Source organism: Chlorocebus sabaeus, chromosome 22, assembly GCF_047675955.1.
Source record: "Chlorocebus sabaeus isolate Y175 chromosome 22, mChlSab1.0.hap1, whole genome shotgun sequence".
Classification (NCBI taxonomy): Eukaryota; Metazoa; Chordata; class Mammalia; order Primates; family Cercopithecidae; genus Chlorocebus; species Chlorocebus sabaeus.
In genome coordinates this window covers 92,384,812-92,402,571 of record NC_132925.1, presented here as the reverse complement: position 1 = coordinate 92,402,571, position 17,760 = coordinate 92,384,812, and the positions used below count along the sequence as shown (strand labels likewise).

The 17,760-nt window shown below is 45.2% G+C and overlaps 1 protein-coding gene and 1 non-coding gene across 4 annotated transcripts in view; one reads left to right on the top strand and one right to left on the bottom strand.

Annotated features, from left to right (window-relative positions):
- The window catches only part of SCAP (SREBF chaperone), a 70,381-nt gene that overhangs the window by 44,056 nt on the left and 8,565 nt on the right, over positions 1-17,760 (bottom strand). The window contains exon 1 of one of the 3 annotated variants that reach the window (XM_073010260.1): positions 16,550-16,648. The exons of the other annotated variants lie outside the window; for them this stretch is intronic. The gene's annotated coding sequence lies outside the window, so the exon portion shown is untranslated. Of the gene's footprint in view, positions 1-16,549; positions 16,649-17,760 lie in introns of those variants that run through there. 3 annotated transcript variants of the gene reach the window in all.
- Positions 15,279-15,378, top strand: LOC119626101 (small nucleolar RNA U13). The gene has a single exon (XR_005242288.1). It is a non-coding gene; the product is annotated as a small nucleolar RNA U13 (small nucleolar RNA).

Here is a 17,760-nt window from a genome sequence, read left to right as displayed (position 1 = left end):
AGACAGGGTCTCACTCTGTCACCCAGGCTGGAGTACAGTGGCACGATCATGGCTCACTGCAGCCTCCACCTCCCAGGCTCAATCAATTCTCCCACTTCAGCCTCCCAAGTAGCTAGGACTATAGGCGTACACCACCACATCCAGCAAAATGTTTGTTATTTTTTGTAGAGATGGGGTTTCACCATGTTGCCCAGGCTGATCTTAAACTCCTAGACTCCAGCCATCCTCCTGCCTCGGCCTCCCAAAGGGCAGGGATTACAGGCTGAGCCACCCACCATGCCTGGCCCTCACAGACCCCTTCTTATCCCTTTCCAATTCACCTTATCTCAGAGGTCAGAGTGGACACAGATTCTACCAAGGCCATGAGCTGGATCCCCTTCTGCACTTAGAACAAAGTCCAAATGCCTCTCCCTAGCTCCCAGGGCTCTGCACAACCCACCCCGGTCCTCCCCAACTTCACCTCATGTCACCTCTCCGTTCTGCTCTCTTCCAATGCCTTATGTGTGCCAACCTCATTCCCATCTCAGGGGCCTGGCACATACTGTTCCGTCCTCTATTCCCTCTTCTCTTTATAGGCTGGTTCTTTTTCCTTCTTCAAGTCTCAGCTGAAATATGACTTCTACAAAAAGACCTCCCTTGACCATATGTCTTCCAGTAGTTCTCTTTATTGTTCCTTACAGAGCCTATTTCTTCTTTTTCAGTGCATTTAAAACTCTGTAACTGTACAAATGACTCATTCCCTAGTTTACTATCTGTCCTCTGTCGAGACTACAAATAAACTCCCTGTCTGTTCTTCAGGGTCTTTAATAGTACTTGGTATGTTAAATTTTTATTAAATGCACCTATACTCCCAGCTACTCAGGAGACTGAGGTGGGACGATCCCTTGAGCCCAGGAGTTCTATGCCAGCCTGGGCAACACAGACCCTGTCTTTGAAAACAAACCACTTGTTGAATAAGTGATGAGCAAACCAACCAACCCAACCAGGATCAGATATTATCAGGACAGTGTTCAGTACATATCTTCTCAATTTCTAACTGTGATACAAAGCACCTCAGGCATTCTGGAAGAAAGAGAGACAGCTAACAATCCCATCTCTCTGAATGAAATAATAAACGTTTAAGGAACACTTCATCCATCCTGTTCTTCACAAATGTCCCAATCTAAATCCTTGTTAGAAATGCAAATTATTGGGCCTATCCCAGACCTAGTGAATCAGAAAATCTGGGGGTGAGGCCCAGAAATCTGTATTTAACACACCCTCCAGTTGACACTGACATGCTCAAGTTTGAGAAACACTGCCCTACCAAACCCTGGAGCCCAAGAGTTGCCTCAGTCAACTCTATGGTGCCCATATCTGGAACATATGTCTAAACTGGACTAGCAGGGCAGGCACTGTAGCTAACTAAAGTCTGTAATCCCAGCAGTTTGGGAGGCTGAGGCAGGAAGATTGCTTGAGGTCAGGAAAGTTCAAGACCAGCCTGGGCAACATACAGAGAACCTGTCTCTACAAAAAAAAGTTTTAAAATTAGCCAAGTGTGGTGGCTCATGACTGTAGTCCTGGCTACTTGGGCGGCTGAGTGGGAAGGACTGCTTGAGCCCAGGAGGTCAAGGCTACAGTAAGCTGTGATTCCACCACTGCACTCTAGCCTGGGCAAAAGAGCAAGGCCTATCTTAAAAAATAAAAAATAAAAAAATGAACTGAACTAGTGGCAGATATCCAAAACCACCAGCCTGAAAAATTCTAATAATCTTCTACCTGATTTTGCTACCTACATTTGCACTTCACTTCTGGTTTCTCTTCCCACACGGTCAGTGTGGACAGCTTCCTAAAATAAAGACCTGCTTATGGCCAGGCGCGGTAGCTCGCAATGTTATGTTCAACATGTTAACAGAGATCACCTCTGTCAATGCTGAAGACATCTGACAAAATTCAGCCCTCATCCTTTTAAAATAAAAATAGACAAATGCTTAGTAGATATGTGTATGTTGATTTACATACATACATAAATACATACATATAGGCCAGGCACAGTGGCTCACACCTGTAATCCCAGCACTTTGGGAGGCCGAGGCAAGTGAATCGTTTGAGGTCAGGAGTTCAAGACCAGCCTGGCGAACATGGTGAAACCCCATCTCCACTAAAAAACACAAAAATTAGTCAGGCATGGTGGCGGGCACCTGTAATCCCAACTATTTGGGTGGCTGAGGCAGGAGAATCGCTTGAACCCAGGAGGCAGAGGTTACAGTGAGCCAAGACTGTGCCACTGCACTCCAGCCCGGATGACAGAGTGAGACTCTGTCTCGAAAAATAATAATAAAAACATATGCATACACATATATATAAAATACAGACTTCAACTAAATATTTACATCTTTCTCAATCTCAAAGCTAAAATCAAGCCCAATGGGAATACACTAGAAGTGTTCTCACTAACATCAGGGGCCATACAGGCTATGCATTTAACCACCATTATTTATTACTATTGTGGAGCTACTAGTTATCACAATTAGGCAAGAGAAAGAAAACACAGGTACACAACTGGAAAGGAAAAAGTTAAATTATCATTTTTGCAAATGATATTATATACAAAATCCAAGATAATCAACTGAAAACCTTTTACAGTTGTTAAAAGAATCACCATAAGATAGTGAAAACTAATATATATCAATGCCTTCACATACATCACCAACAAGCAGGCAGAAAATAAAATAATGATAATATTGATTATAACGATTCAGTAACACTAAAATAACAAAACCAAAAACTTGAAAATAAAAAGAAATATAAGAAATCTCTGAAACTCCCAGCAGGACGCGGTGGCTCACTCCTGTAATCCCAGCAATTTGGGAGGCCGAGGTGCGCGGATCACCTGAGGTCAGGAGTTACAGACCACCCTAGCCAACATGGCAAAACCCCGTCTCTACTAAAAAGACAAAAATTAGCCAGGCGTTGTGGCACGTTCCTGTAATTCCAGCTACTCAGGAAACTGAGGCAGAAGAATCACTTGAACCCGGGAGATGGAGGTTCCAGTGAGCCGGGATTGCACCACTGCACTCCAGGCTGGGTGACGGAGCAAGACTCCATCTCAAAAAAAAAAAAAAAAGAAAAAAAGAAAGAAACCAAAACAAATCTCTGAAACTCTGAAAGACAGAAAAGATGACTTCAACAAAAAGAAAAGCATGCCACATTCTTAATGAGGAAGAGTCAATATAACATAACCAAAATGTCACTCTTCCTACATTCATCTAGAAATGTAACACAGTCCCAATAAAAATAGGACTTCTTTAACTAAACAAACTTAAAGTTTATATAGAAAAACAAATATAGCCAAGAAAGTTCTGAAAAATAAAGATGATGAAAGGGAACTAACTTCACCAAATAACAAAACATGCTAGAGTAATTAAAACAGTGTGGTCCTACCACATAAATACACAGATTAATGTAACAGAACAGAATGTCCAGGAATAGACCAAAATGTACACATATGACAAAGTATATTATATACAGTAAATGATAAACAAGTGGGAGAAAGATTAATTGTGCAATAAAAGGTGTTGCAACAAATGGGTAGCCACAGAAAAAAATTAAGTTGGATCTAACACTTCACATCAAAATTCCAAATAGGACCAAGCACAGTGGCTCAGGCCTATAATCCCAGCACTTTGGGAAGTCAGGGCAGACAGATCACCTGAGCCCAGGAGTTCAAGACCAGCGTGGGCAACATGGCAAAACCCCTCTTCTACCAAAAGTACAAAAATTAGCTGGGCATGGTGATGCACACCTGTAGTCCCAGCTACTCAGGAGGCTGAAGTGGGTGGATTACCCGAGCCTAGCAGGGTCCAGGCTGTAGTGAGCCATGATCACACTACTGTGTTCCAGTCTGGACAACAGGGCAAGACCCTGCCTCAAAATAAAAATGAATTCCAAATAGAGAAAAGATTTAAAGGTAAAATATGAAATATAAAAATTACTGGCCGGGCGCAGTGGCTCACGCCTGTAATCCCAGCACTTTGGGAGGCCTAGGCGGGAGGATCACGAGGTCAGGAGATCGAGACCATCCTGGCTAACATGGTGAAACCCCGTCTCTATTAAAAAAAATACAAAAAACTAGCTGGGCGTGTGGTGGGCGCCTGTAATCCCAGCTGCTCGGGAGGCTGAGGCGGGAGAATGGTGTGAACCCGGGAGGCAGAGCTTGCAGTGAGCCGAGATCGTACCACTGCACTCCAGCCTGGGCGAGAGAGCGAGACTCCATCTCAAAAAAAAAAAAAAATTACTTTAGGCCAGGTAAAGTGGCTCACGCCTATAATCCCAGCACTTTGGGAGCCCAAGACAGGTGGATCACCTGAGGTTAGGAGTTCAAGACCAGCCTGACCGATATGGCGAAACCCTATCTCTACTAAAAATACAAAAATCAGCCAGGCATGATAACATGCGCCTGTAGTCTCAGCTACTCAGGAGGCTGAGACAGGAGAATCACTTTAACCTGGGAGGCGGAAGTTGCAGTGAGCCGAGATCATGCCACTGCACTGCAGTCTGGGCGACAGAGCGAGACTGTCTCAATTAAAAAAAAAAAAAAAAAGTACTTTAAAAAACCACAGGAGGCTGGGCGCGGTGGCTCAAGCCTGTAATTCCAGCACTTTGGGAGGCCGAGACAGGTGGATCACGAGGTCAGGAGATCGAGACCATCCTGGCTAACACGGTGAAACCCCATCTCTACTAAAAAATACAAAAAACTAGCCGGGCGAGGTGGCGGGCGCCTATAGTCCCAGGTACTCGGGAGGCTAAGGCAGGAGAATGGCGTAAACCCGGGAGGCAGAGCTTGCAGTGAGCTGAGATCCGGCCAGTGCACCCCAGCCTGGGCGACAGAGTGAGACTCCGTCTCAAAAAAAAAAAAAAAAAAAAAAAAAACCACAGGATAGGCCAGGTGAGGTGCCTCACACCTATAATCCCAGCACTTTGGGAGACCAAGGCAGGTGGATCACCTGAGGTTAGGAATTCGAGATCAGCCTGGCCAATATGGTGAAACCCCATCTCTACAAAATACACAAAAATAAATTAGCCGGACGTGGTGGTGGGCGCCTGTAATCCCAGCTACCCGGGAGGCTGAAGCAGAAGAATCGCCTGAACCCAGGAGGTGGAGGTTGCAATGAGCCAAGATCATGCCACTGCACTCCAGCCTGGGCAACAAGAATGAAAATGTCTCAAAAAAAACAAAACAAACAAACAAACAAAAACACAAAAAACCCCACAGGATAATTTTTCTCAATCTTCTACTAGGGAAGATCTTTCTAGGTATGACATAGAACTCAAAAGCCTTAAAAGTAAAAACCAATCTATATAATTAGTTAATAAACAAATATTTCACAACAAAACTATTTTAAGTAAAAAGATAAAGAAGGCCGGGCGCAGTGGCTCAGACCTGTAATCCCAGCACTTTAGGAGGCTGAGGAGGGCGGATCACGAGGTCAGGAGTTCAAGACCAGCCTGGCCAACATGGTAAAACCCCATCTCTACTAAAAAATAGAAAACTTAGCCAGGTGTGGTGGCAGTAGCCTGTAATCTCAGCTACTCAGGAGGCTGAGGCAGGAGAATCACTTGAACCCGGGAGGCAGAGGTTGCAGTGAGCCGGGATCGTCCAAGATCATGCCATTATACTCTAGCCTGGGCGACAAAGCGAGACTCCATCTCAAAAAAAAAAAAAAGATCAATAAGATCTGGAAAAACACAACTGCAATTCATATCGCTGACAAGGTGTTAGTCCCACATATATAAGCAATTTTGACAAAATCAATTTAAAAACACCAAAGCCCAGCTAGGCACAGTGGCTTACACCTATAATCCCAGTGCTTTGGGAGGCTGAGGTGGGTGGATCCAGGAGTTCGAGACCAGCCTGGCCAACATGGTGAAACCCTGTCTCTACTAAAAATACAAAAATTAGCCAGGCATGGTGGTGCACGCCTATAATCCCAGCTACTTGAGAGGCTGAGACAGGAGAATCGCTTGAACACGGGAGGTGGAAGTTGCAGTGAGCTGAGATTGAGCCACTACACTCCAGCCTGGGTGACAGAGATGAGACTCCACCTCAAACAAACAAACAGAAAAAGCCCAACAGAAAAGTGGCCAAGGATACGAATAGAGTTTTTGTGGGGTTTTTTTGAGACAAGGTCTCACCCTGGCTAGAGTGCAGTGGCATGATCTCAGGTCACTGCAGCCTTGAACTCCCAGGCTCAAGCAATCCTCCCACCTCAGCCTCCTGAGCAGCTGGGACTACAAGCACACACAACCATGCCCAGTTAATTTTTGTATTTTTTCTACAGATGGGGTTTTGCCAGGTTGCCCCGGCTGGTCTCAAACTCTTGAACTCAAGCAATCCGCCCACCTTGGCCTCCCAAATTGCTGGGATTACAGGCCTGAGCCACCATGCCCAGCTTGAATAGTTTTTTTCACAAAAAATAAAACGCACATGGTCCTTCAACCTCACTGCAACCAAACAGAGACAAATTAAAACTCCTCCTGAGATAATAGGAGTGTTCATTCTACTACTCTTTCAACTTTTCAGTAGGTTACACTAAAAAGTTTGGGGGGGGGTGGTGGAATCTAAACAGAGAAACTAATTTTTCACCCATCACAATGGCAAAGATCAAACCGTGTGGTACCACAGTGTTGGAGGGTGTGAATAAACAAGCACTGCCACACACTGCTTAGGAGGACATGTGGATAAAACTGCTATGGAGGTTTATCTGGTAAGAGTTATCAAAATTACAAAAGCAAATCCTCATCAACTCAGCACTTCTGCCTCTGGTAAGTAACTGGACAGATACACTTGGCCATGTGTGGACTGATTGATGCACACAGAAAGTTACTCATCCCAGTGTTGTCTGTACTAACAAAACTTAAAATTCCTCTACAATTCCATCAATAGAGCTCTGACTAAATAAATTAAAGGACATCCTGAAAATGGAATATTATCTAGTTATAAAAGATGAGGGGCTGGGTGCAGTAGCTCAATGCCTGTAATCCCAGCACTTTGGGAGGCTGAGGTGGGCGGATCACTTGAGGTCAGGTGTTTGAGACTAACCTGGACAACATGATAAAACCCCATCTCTACCAAAAATATAAAAAATTAGCCGGGTACGGTGGTGTTCAGGCCTGTAGTCCCAGCTACTCAGGAGATTGAGGCAAGAGAATCACCTGAACTTGGGAGGCGGGGGTTGCAGTGAGCCAAGATCACACCATTGCACTCCTGCCTGGGCGACTCCGTCAAAAAAAAAAAAAAAGACAATGAGGAAATGTATTAATGATAAACTATCATAAATAAACATTCAGAGAAAAAAGCAAGAGAACAGCGTGCTACTTTCATGTAAGAGAACAGAAGTCTCTGCTTATTTGTCTATAAATGCACAACACACCTGGGAATGGACACATGAGAAGTAGCAGCACCAGCAGCCTCTAGGGAGAGGATCTGGTAGCCAGGTGCAGGATGGAAGGGAAACTTTCCCATGTATACTGGTTTACCTTTCCAATTTTGTGTCACGTAAATGTATTTCTACATTGAAAAGCTGAAATTAAAAAATAGTGAACAAAGTCTCCTGTGGAAGCAGCAGTCCTCTTCTCTGAGCTTCTCTAACTATGAATTTCCACCTTGCTCATTCCGACTCTCAGCCTCCCGGACTGACTGTGTTCCCCTTCGGGAGAAGGGCATAACTGAATCACCTTGAGTTCCCTAGAGCACCCAGCACCTCACCTGGTGGCGAGCAGAAAGTCACTACAGGACTGCTCACTGTGCTAAACTAGTTCACTGGTGCAAACAATTCATTCCTTTGGGGGAATGTTTTCCTGAAAGTTGTCAAGTGGACCAATGCTCAGGGCAGAAAACTGCTTCTCTTAAGCTTCAAAATTAGCCAGTAACCTGGGAGAATTTTCAGCAGATCAAGTTAATAGTATTGAAAAAAGGTCAGGTACAGTGGCTCACGCCTGTAATCCCAGCACTTTGGGAGGCCGAGGCAGGCAGGTCACCTGAGGTCTGGAGTTCAAGACCAGCCTGGCCAACATGGTGAAACCCCATCTCTACTAAAAATACAAAAATTAGCAGGGCGTGGCCGGGCACAGCGGCTCATGCTTGTAATCCCAGCACATTAGGAGACCGAGGCGGGTGGATCATGAGGTCAGGAGTTCAAGACTAGCCTGGCCAACACGGTGAAACCCCGTCTCTACTCAAAATACAAAAATTTGCTGGGCGTGGTGGCACGTGCCTGTAATCCCAGCTACACGGGAGGCTAAGGCAGGAAAATCGCTTGAATCCAGGAGGCAGAGGTTGCAGTGAGCCGAGATCACACCACTGCACTCTAGCCTGGGCAACAGGAGTGAAACTCTGTCTCAAAAAAATAATAATAATTAAATAGTATGGAAAAAATAAAAGAATTTCAGTTAATGAACAAAAACTGATTTCAGAGAATTTAAAGCCTATAAACACACATATTCAAGAGGATGAGTATTGGCACATTTTAGAGTAACTGTTGGTATGGCACAACAACACCCAAACTGAAGGAAGACCAAATCATATTAATTGGTTGTAATGGTTGTCACAAATAACCACGTGCATAATGTCAACCCTCTTCACAGCAGAACACCAACAAACATATTAAAGATTTTATTCCACAATGCCAGCTACCTACATTCTTACTCCCTCTTGACCTGGTCAGGAATGACTAACAAAGGGACTGAACCTCTGCTGCTAAGAATCAGTTTTATTTGTTTTTATTTATTTGTTTATTTATTTTGAGACAGAGTTTCACTCTTGTTGCCTAGGCGGAAGTGCAATAGCGTGATCTCGGCTCACTGCAACCTCAGCCTCCCAGGCTCAAGCGATTCTCTTGCCTCAGACTCCCAAGTAACTGGGATTACAGGCATGCGCCACGATGCCCGGCTAATTTTTTATTTTTAGTAGAGACAGGGTTTCACATCAGGCTGGTCTCGAACTCCTGAACTCAAGTGATCTGCCCTCCTTGGCCTCCCAAAGTACTGGGATTACAGGTGTGAGCCACTGTACCCAGCCAAGAACCCATTTTAAAGCTAGAAACAACTTGAGAGCCCATGGGGACAGCCTTGTCATTTCACACAATGAGACTCTTGGCCCATGGACAGAGGGCCCTCAGCCTCAGCCCCAGCAGGTACTCGTAGGAGCACAGCCAGGAACAGCCTCCTGCCACCAGCTACACATGAGCATATCAAGCTACACAGGCTGAAGACCTTTTGCCTGATTTCCCACAAGAAGTGTGCTTTGCTGGAGGGCATCAAAGCTCTTCACATTTTATACAATCAAATCCCAAAATGGGAGATGTGATGAGTCTTGTATTACTACTTCAACATTGGGGGAACCCACCCCCAGTATTTCAGCATAAGTTCTTTCAATTTTCCGTAAGTGTTGGCCGGCTGAGAAATAAAGAGAAAGAGTACAAAGAGAGGAATTTTACAGCTTGGCCTCTGGGGGTGACATCACATATCGGTAGGAGTGTGATGCCCACCAGAGCCACAAAACCAGCAAGTTTTAATAAGGATTTCAAAAGGGGAGGGGGTGCAAGAACAGGGAGTAGGTCACAAGATCACATGCTTCAAAGGGCGAAAAGGAGAACAAGATCATATGCTTCTGAGGAAATAGGACAAAGGCAAATTCAGAACTATTGATAAGGGTCTATGTTCAGTTGTGCATGTACCGTCTTGATAAACATCTTTTTTTTTTTTTTTTGAGACGGAGTCTCGCTCTGTCTCCCAGGCTGGAGTGCTGTGGCCGGATCTCAGCTCACTGCAAGCTCCGTCTCCCGGGTTCCCGCCATTCTCCTGCCTCAGCCTCCCGAGTAGCTGGGACTACAGGCGCCGCCACCTCGCCCGGCTAGTTTTTTTGCATTTTTTAGTAGAGACGGGGTTTCACCGGGTTAGCCAGGATGGTCTCGATCTCCTGACCTTGTGATCCACCCGTCTCGGCCTCCCAAAGTGCTGGGATTACAGGCTTGAGCCACCGCGCCCGGCCTTGATAAACATCTTAACAGAAAACAGGGTTCGAGAGCAGAGAACCAGTCTGACCTCAAATTTACCAGGGCAGGGTTTCCCAATACTAGTAAACCTAAGAGTACTGCAGGAGACCAGGGTATAGCTCAGTCCTTATCTCAACCGCATAAGACAGACACTCTCAGAGCGGCCGTTTATAGACCTCCCCCAGGAATGCATTCCTTTCCCAGGGTATTAATTATTAATATTCCTTGCTAGGGAAAGAATTTAACGATATCGTCCCTCTGCAAGAAGAAAAATAATGGCTTTATTCTGCCAGACCCCACAGGCAGTCAGACCTTATGGCTGTTTTCCCTTGTTCCCTAAAATCGCTGTTAATCTGTTTTTTTTCAAGGTGCACTGATTTCATATTGTTCAAACACACGTTTTACAATCAATTTGTACAGCTAACACAATAGTGATCCTGAGGTGACGTACATCCTCAGCTTACGAAGATAACAGGATTAAGAGATTAAAGACGGGCATAAGAAATTATAAAAGTATTCATTTTGGGAACTGAAATATGTTCATATTAAAATGAAATCTTCACAATTTATGTTCCTCTGCCACCACGCCAGCCAGTCCCTCTGTTCGGGTCCCTGACTTCCTGCAACACTTCAAGAACTCTGTTTTTTGTTTTGTTTTTTTTTGTTTGTTTTTTTTTTGTTTTTTTTTTGAGACGGAGTCTCCCTCTCTCGCCCAGGCTGGAGTGCAGTGGCCGGATCTCGGCTCACTGCAAGCTCTGCCTCCCGGGTTTACGCCATTCTCCTGCCTCAGCCTCCCGAGTAGCTGGGACGACAGACGCTCGCCACCTCGCCCGGCTATTTTTTTGTATTTTTTACTAGAGACGGGGTTTCACCAGGTTAGCCAGGATGGTCTTGATCTCCTGACCCCGTGATCCGCCCGTCTCGGCCTCCCAAAGTGCTGGGATTACAGGCTTGAGCCACCGCGCCCGGCCTGTTTTTTGTTTTGAGACGGACTCTCACTCTGTCCCCCAGGCTGAAGTGCAGTGGCACAAGCTCAGTTCACTGCAACCCCCACCCCCGCCCTCAGGTTCAAGCGATTCTCCTGCCTCAGCCTCCCGAGTAGCTGAGATTATAGGCGCCTGCCACTGTGCCCAGCTAATTTTCATATTTTTAGTAGATACGGGGTTTCACCATCTTGGCCAGGCTGGTCTTGAACTCCTGACCACGTGATCCACCCGCCACGACTTCCCAAAGTGCTGGGATTACAGGCATGAGTCACTGCACCTGGCAAGAACTCAATATAAACATTGCATGGAAGATGGTTCCAAACACAGAGAGTGCAAAGAGAGGAGGAGTGTGTGAGGGGAAAAGTAGCAAAGAAGACAGCCAAGAGATGAGGCTCACCTGGGCCCCTTTTCCTTGGGGTCAGGGTCCAGGAGCCCCTAGAGCTCTCTCCAGCACACCAGACTTCACCAGCCCCTTTCACCACCTTATCTCCCAGGAGAGCCTCCCCTCTGTACCCGCTTCATGCCCACCAGCTTCTAAGAGCCTTTCATCCTGCTCACCACTGGCCCTAAGACTCCCTCCACACTCTTGAAGGCAAAGGGTGGTACTCTGGGCTCACAAACCTAAGTGCTGTGGGTGCCTGTCAAGTCACAATGTGTGAAGCCTCACAGATAAACAAATCACATCTACATGGTGCTCATTCCCAAATATTTGGTCAAAGTCTAAAAAATAAAGATTTTGTTTCTGTTTCAAATTCTAAGTCCTACTGCAAGTTTTAGTTGCTTCTTTTTCATATCTATAATCTGGTACTAAGTAAAACTTTCCAGCTAACAGGACAGCTGTGGACTGTGATATGCACTGGGACCACACAATTCTTCCAAATGTTCACAGTCACTTCTAAGACTGGAACATGCTTGCTTTCCAGACATTTATAGAGGCAAAGGAACAGAAAGTTACCAGATTTCAGAGCTAGGAGAGATGGGATCCTCCAGCACAATATCCTATTGGTAAGGAAGAAACTGAGGCTTAGGGAGGGTCATGCCAGATGACCCAGGTCAGGTAGCAAATGACAACAGTCAACACTCTGGTTCCAACTCCCAGCCTGGGGAATATTTCCATGACAGAGTTGATTCCCCAGCACCTCCCAACAAAATAATTTGTTTTAACCCACTTAAGAGCAGTCTAGGCCGGGCCCGGTGGCTCACTCCTATAATCCTAGGACTCTGGGAGGCCGAGGCAGACAGATCACTTGAGGTCAGGAATTCGAGACCAGCCTGAGCAACATGGTGAAACTCCATCTCTACTAAAACTATAAAAATTAGCCAGGCTTGGTGGTAGGCACCTATAATCTCAGCTACTTGGGAGGCTGAGACAGGAGACCCAGGAGGCAGAGGTTGCAGTGAGCTGAGATCATGTCACTGTACTCCAACCTGGGCAACAGAGTGAGACTCCGTCTCAAACAACAACAACAACAACAACAAAAAGGCAATCTAGCACTCAGATTTAGATGTTTACTATAACCAGTGACAATATTGTTGTGCAGCCATCACCACCATCCATCTTTTTTATCTTCCTAAACTGTAACCCTTCGTCTTAGCTAGAAGATCAGCTTATTCTTTTAACTAGTTTACCATACAACTTGTCAAAGGTTTTTCTGTAAAGCAGTCATCTGACAGCCTCTGTCCCATCAGCTATGTGTGTAGCAAAGGCACAAGCAGTGAAGCCTCCATTCTTTCAATCTAAGGACCTGACTGCTTGAAGACAGACTGTAAAACACCTTCATGGATGAGTTATGACTTATGACCAAACACTATCAGAGGCAGCCACTGAAAGGGCTGACCATGAAGACACTATGCTGAAATAAGAAACGCCTACAACCACCCTGGCTAACACGGTGAAACCCCGTCTCTACTAAAAATACAAAAAATTAGCCAGGCGTGGTGGCACATGCCAGTAATCCCAGCTACTTAGGAGACAGAGGCAGGAGAATCACTTGAACATGGGAGGCGGAGGTTGCGGTGAGCCAAGATCGCGCCATTGCACTCCAGCCTGGGCAACAAGAGTGAAACTCCATCTCAAAAAAAAAAAAAAGAAAGAAAAAGAAAAACGCCTACTTATTTCCTAGTTGTGAGTGACATCATGTCCCTACTAGTGTCCTAGAAGGTTGTGCTTCTCAGCCTCCCTTACTGCTTCCCTATAGGCTTTGTTCCTGGCCAGCTTTCCTCATCTACCCTTTCTCCCCAGGGCTTCTCAGCCTGACTCCTGAGTCCAAGTGTCATCTGTTTGCTGAAGTCTCTCACATATACACCTCTCAAGCCTCTCCCCTAAGCTCCTTATTTACACTATTTCCACTTGGTATCTCCACTCAAATGCCTAATAAGTACTTCAAATCTAACAAGACCAAACACAGAACTCTTCATTTCTCCTAAGTATCTGTTCTTCCCCAGCCATCTCAGTTAATTATACCACTAGCTACCCTGTTTACTGCTTGGGCCCAAAGTTTAGGAAACATCCTACAACAAGCCCACATCTGAAACAGCTGGTTGCAACAGTTTTACCTCCAAATCAGATCCCCAACCTGACGAACCATCGTCATCGCCCTGGCTACTCTCCCCTCACTGACCATGGGGACAGCAGGAATGCCTCTATTCATTCCTGCCTCACTCCATCCTCGATACATCTTTCTAAAGCACAGATCACTAATGTCACTACCCTGTTCAAAACACTCCAGAGGGCCGGGGCCCAGTGGCTCATGCCTGTAATCTCAGCACTTTGGGAGGCCGAGGCAGGCAGATAACTTGAGGTCAGGAGTTTGAGACCAGCCTGGCCAACATGGTGAAACCCCCATCTCTACTAAAACTACAAAAATTAGCTGGGTGCAGTAGTGCCTGTAATCCCAGCTACACGGGAAACTGAGGCACGAGAATCACCTGAACCCAGGAGGCGAAGGTTGCAGTGAGCTGAGAATGCATCACTGCACTCAAGCCTGGCTGCCTAAGTGACAAAGTGAGACTCTGTCTCTAAAAAAAAAAATTAAAATCAAAAATTAAAAAATGAAAGAAAGCAGGGGCTTAGCCTTGTTCACTGCTGATTCCCCAGAACTTGAACAGTGTCTGATACCTAGGAAGAATTCAATAAGCATCTGTTGACTTGTAAGTTTTTTTGTTTTTTATTTTTGATAGGGTCTCGCTCTGTCACCCAGGCTGGATACAGTGGTACAATCGTGGCTCACTGTAGTCTCGACCTCCCAAGTGATCCTCCCATCTCAGCCTCTCACACTGCTGGGACTACAGGCATGAGCCACCACATCTGGCTAATTTATTTTATTTTTAAATTTTTATTTATTTATTTATTTATTTGAGACAGAGTCTCGCTCTGTCACCCAGGCTGGAGGACAGTGGCGTGATCACCATCAAGTGTGATGTAAGCTGTGAGATTTTCATATATACCCCTTTATTATGTTGAGAATATTGCCTTCTATTCCTATTTCATTGAGTGTTTTTTAATGAAAAAGTCATCTTGAATTTTGTTAAATGCTTTTTCTGCATCAGTTGGGATGATCATTGTATTTTTCTCCTTCATTCTGGTAATGTGGCATATTACCTTAATTGATTTTTGTGAAACCATCCTTGCACTTTGGGAATAAATTCCACTTGGTCATCTGAGATGTATTTTTAATATCTGCTTTAAAAAAAAAACAAAACCTGAATCAGTCCCAGCCTGGGCAACATAGTGAGACTCTCATCTCTACAAAAATTATAAAAAGCCTGGCACGGTGGCTCACGCCTGTAATCCCAGCACTTTGAGAGGCCAAGGCAGGCAGATCACCTGAGGTCAGGAGTTTGAGACTAGGCTGACTAACACGATGAAACCCTATCTCTACTAAAAATACAAAAATTAGCCGGGCGTGGTGGCGGGTGCCTGTAGTCCCAGCTACTCGGGAGGCTGAGGCAGGAGAATGGTGTGAACCTGGGAGGCGGAGCTTGCAGTGAGCTGAGATCGCACCACTGCACTCCAGCCTGGGTGACAGAGCGAGACTCTGTCTCAAAAAAAAAAAAAAAAAAAAAAGGAAGAAATTCTTCCCATTACTTTGTCCAAAGAAAAAAGGGGGAGCCCTGAATAGCCAAAACAATCTCGAAAAATAAGAACTAAGTTGGAGGACTCACACTTCCTGATTTCAAAACTTACTACAAAGCTATAGTAAGCAAAACAATGTGGTACTGGCATAAGGTCAGACATATAAAACAATAGACAGCCCAGATCTTCTGTAGTTCATCAGTACGATAATTGGGTGTTTCACACACATGTGAGATGTATCATTCTCAAACCTTGTTATGATGTCAGCACTACCCATCTAACCTGAAAAAAAGAAAAAGAAAAAGAAGAAGAAAAAAAAAGAACCCAAAAATAAATTCTCACAAATAGGATCAACCGATTTTTGACAAAGGTGCCACGACCAGTCACTGGGGAAAGGACAGTCTCTTCAACAAATGCTACTGGGAAAACTGACAGTTACATGCAAAAGTGAAGTTGGACTCTTATACACAAAAATTAACTCAAAATAGATCAAAGAAATGAAGGAAAAAGAGCTAAAACTGTAAAGCCCTTAGAAGAAAACATAAGAAAAAGATCTTTGGCTGGGTGCGGTGGCTCACGCTTGTAATCCCAGCACTTTGGGAGGCCAAGGTGGGCGGATCACGAGGTCAGGAGATAGACACCACCCTGGCTAACATGGTGAAACTCCATCTCTACTAAAAATACAAAACATTAGCCGGACGAGGTGGTGGGCGCCTGTAGTCCCAGTTACTTGGGAGGCTGAGGCAGGAGAATGGCGTGATCCAGGAGGCGGAGCTTGCAGTGAGCTGAGATGCGCCACGGCACTCCAGCCTGGGTGACAGAGCAAGACTCCATCTCAAAATAAAAAAAAAAAAAAAAAAAGAAGAAGAAAAAGAAAAAGATCTTCATGATGTTGAATTTAGCAAGGATGGAAAAGTATAGGCAACAAAAGAAAAAAAACTGATAGACTGGAATTCATAAAAATTTAAAACTTGGCCGGGCGCGGTGGCTCAAACCTGTAATCCCAGCACTTTGGGAGGCCGAGACGGGCGGATCACGAGGTCAGGAGATCGAGACCATCCCAACATGGGCTAACATGGTGAAACTCCGTCTCCACTAAAAAATACAAAAAACTAGCCGGGCGAGGTGGCGGGCGCCCGTAGTCCCAGTGACTCGGGAGGCTGAGGCAGGAGAATGGCATAAACCCGGGAGGCGGAGCTTGCAGTGAGCTGAGATCCGGCCACTGCACTCCAGCCTGGGCGACAGAGTGAGACTCCGTCTCAAAAAAAAAAAAAAAAATTAAAAACTTATGGCCGGGCGTGGTGGCTCACACCTTAATCTCAGCACTTCGGGAAGCCAAGGCAAGCAGACTGCTTGAGCTTAGAAGTTTTAGACCAGCCTGGGCAACATGGCAAGACCCCATCTCTTCGAAAAAAATAAATACAAAAAAAATAGCCGGGCATGGTAGTATGCACCTGTAGTCTCAGCTACTTGAGAGGCTGAGGTGGGAGGATTGCTTGAGTTCAGGAGGTAGAGGCTGCAGTGAGCCAACACTGCAGCACTGCACTTCACCCTGGGTGACTGAGGGAGACTCTGCCTTAAAAAAGAAAAAAAAAAGTTAAAAATTGTGCAAATCACACAATAAAGAGAGTGAAACGATAACCAACAGAATGGGAGAAACTATTCTCAAATCATATATCTAACAAGGGATTAACATCCAGAATATGTAAAGAATTCCTACAACTCAACAATGACAACAAAATAACAATAAACAATTCAAAATGAGAAAAGGACTTGAATAAACATTTCTCTAAAGAAGATATACAGGCTTGGTGGGGTGGCTCATGCCTGTAATCCCACCACTTTGGAAGGCTGAGGTGGATGGATCACTTGAGCTCAGGAGTTCAGGGCCAGCCTAGGCAATATGGTGAAACCCCATCTCTACAAAAAATACGAATATTAGCCAGGCGTGGGGGTACACGCCTGCAGTCCCAGTTACTCGGAAGGCTGAGGTGGGAGAATGACTTGGGACCAGAGGCTTCAGGCTGCAGTCAACTGTGATTGTGCCACAGAACTCCAGTCTGGGCAACAGAGCAAGAAGACCCTGTCTCAAAAAAAAAAAAAAAAAAAAATCCAAACAGCAAAAAAGAAGATATACAGATGGCCATTCAACACATGAAAAATCGCTCAACATCAATATTCCTTAGCAAAGGCAAATCAAAATCACAATGAGATACCAATTCCCACCCACTGGCCCTGGATAGACAGTTTCTATGTAGAATAATGAAAACATTCTGGAAATGGATAGTGATGATGGTTGCATAACAACGTGAATACATTTAATGTAACCAAATACTACACTTAAAAATGGTTAAAATGGTCCAGGCACGTTGGCTCATGCCTGCAATCCCAGCACTTTGGGAGGCCAAGGCGGGCAGATCGCTTGAGGTCAGGAGTTCAAGACCAGCCTGGCCAACATGGTGAAACCCCATCTCTACAAAAAATACAAAAATTAGCCGGGTGTGGTGGCGCATGCCTGTAATCCCAGCTACTTGGGAAGCTGAGGCAGAAGAATCTCTTGAACCTGGGAAGCAAAGGTTGCAGTGAGCAGAGACTACACCATTGCACTCCAGCCTGAGTGACAAGGAGACTCTGCCTCAAAAAAAAAAAATCACCAAATAACTTT